The 2,396-nt window shown below is 31.2% G+C and overlaps 1 long non-coding RNA gene across 1 annotated transcript; it reads left to right on the forward strand.

Annotated features, from left to right (window-relative positions):
• Positions 1-978: 978 nt before the first annotated feature.
• LOC107962117 (uncharacterized) lies at positions 979-2,194 on the forward strand. The gene is made up of 2 exons (XR_001701517.2): positions 979-1,500; positions 1,759-2,194. It is a non-coding gene; the product is annotated as an uncharacterized lncRNA (long non-coding RNA).
• Positions 2,195-2,396: the final 202 nt, after the last annotated feature.

The following is a 2,396-nucleotide window of genomic DNA, read 5'->3' on the forward strand; positions in this document are numbered from 1 at the left end:
TCATGATTTCCAAAATGCAACAAGAAGGGTATTCAATTATTTAGACCAACGAAAAAAGCGAAACCCAACACGTTAGGGCACGATTTCTCGAATTTCCAAACATAGAACATTGCCTTATTTTAGAAGTTTTTTTTTTAAAAATTGATAGTTGCAACAACGAATTAAAAATACTTGTTTGCTTGAGGATAAAAACAATCGATATTGAGTAAACACGAGAATTGAAAACATAATGCAATTACAAGGGAAAAAAATAGTTATATGTATGAACAATAATATGTCAAAACGATAAGAAAGCCAATGACGGCACATGATATGCAAGACAACACAAGAACTAGGAGTCAATGATATTTAAAGATTATTAAATATATGCAAAGAAATAATACAAGAAAAAATTCAAAATAACTTATATGCATATGAAAACTGACAATATATAAATAATTATTAAAATATATATATGTTACGTAAGAAGAAATTCAAAATAAATAATACAAAACATAGACAAGTTAATCTAACTAATGATGTAAATATGAAAATGGAAAAAAAGTGTAGATGATATATACCAAGATACTAAAATAAATAAAATATACAATAATCCTTTAAAGAGAACCAAATTATACATAAATAAATTTAAATATATATATAAATTTAAGAAAATACTTACATAAAATAATACGAGAACAATAATGTACATGGAATAAAGATAATTTTATCATAAATTATATATATGTATAATAATAATATATAAAGGTATTTTAACTAAATATTATACAAGAATTTTAAAACAACACTACATAATATAGAATTTTATAATAATATTTTTATAAATTAAGCAAATAAAAATAGAGTAGAAAATTATTTAGGTAACCTAAAAAGTATATTAAAATAAATTTTTAAAAGTTGAGTACCAAATAAATTTAAGAAATAATGAATTATACATGTAAAAAAAAAACTCAATTGAAATAAACCAAACTTAAAGAGATAATTAATGAATAAATAGAACGTAAAATTAAAACTAGGGACCACAATTCAATGCGCACAAATTCTCAAGGACCAAAAACGAAAATGACCCAAATCTCCAAAACTCAGCACCTGGGTGCGGGCCAAATTAAAACAGTATGCAAACTTCAGGGAAGATTTTAAAAGACAATAAAATGTGAATTGGGCCAATTTAGAAGTGGACTCAAATGAGGGGGGTTAAAAGTGAAAATCTCCCATTTAAAAAGCAAATGCACGTGGACCAAGTCATCTACTGACTTTTTCCCTTCCCAATGCTAATTTACTTTATCTCTTTAAATTAAAACCTGCAAAAATCAATTTTTACTTGAAAGAAAGCATTTTAACATTGATTTTTTTAAAAAAAACAAACCCCAAACTCTTTCTTCTTCCCCACTTCCTTTTTTTTCCAGTCGCAAACAAGGCTAACACCAAGCCTTCGATCGCCTCTGTGACTGATTGCGACGACCGGAGCAAGGCTTCCCCGTGGTGCGAGTGCGATGTCTGGTGAGTTCCTCTCGGATCGTCGTTTACACATAAAAGAAAAAAGGAAAGAAAAATAGTAAAATCGTAAAAGGAAAAAAAAACTTCAAGAATCACCTTTAACAAGTGTTGTAATTATCGATCTCTGCTTGCTTTTGATTTTGTATCTATATTCTCTCTAACCAAAAGTAAAACAAAAACCCCTCGTACAAACAAAAAATCAAAGCTTTTATAGCCAAATACAAACGGTTTTCTGGCCATTTTCTTGCTTCAAAATCGCAGGTTGTGGAGTTGTGGAGGAGTGCATGATCGTGGGGCATGGACGCACGAGCCAAGGGGTCGTGCTCGGTGTGCCGACGCACGTGGTGGAGGGGAGCAGCAGCTCTTTCCTTTTTTGTTGAAAAGTTAGTCTAGTATTGGGCTGTTTGGGCTCTAGGGTTAGATTTATTTTGGGCTTATAATTGGGTTTGTTGTTTTTGTAATTTTTGGACTTTTTTGGATTTTTATATGGGTTTTATTTATTTTAGGTTTATTATTTATTGTAATTAGGCTGGCTATTATTTGTAAATGGACTTATTTAATATCTTGTTTTATTTTTTGGTTTTTTTGTATGTGTATGGGCCCGGGCCAAAAATTGGGTCTACAACTGCCCCTCTTTGCACGTTATTGTGTAACAAGAACGGAGCAAAGACCTCAAAAGAACTAATTTTGCTCGGTATTGCTGAATCTTTGACTTCTTTGGTGCTCCTCTACTTCAAGTAGTCTTATAGCAACTTCAAGAAGATAATACCTGCATATTGAGCCTGCTCCACTGCAACTTCAGAGGGGTAAGGCTGGTGGCTAAAATCTGCTCCATAGCCAATACATGGAGATAAGACTCACCATCTTCGATCTGCTCTATAGCCAATACATAGAGATAA

This window comes from Gossypium hirsutum, chromosome A06, assembly GCF_007990345.1.
Source record: "Gossypium hirsutum isolate 1008001.06 chromosome A06, Gossypium_hirsutum_v2.1, whole genome shotgun sequence".
NCBI classification, from domain to species: Eukaryota; Viridiplantae; Streptophyta; class Magnoliopsida; order Malvales; family Malvaceae; genus Gossypium; species Gossypium hirsutum.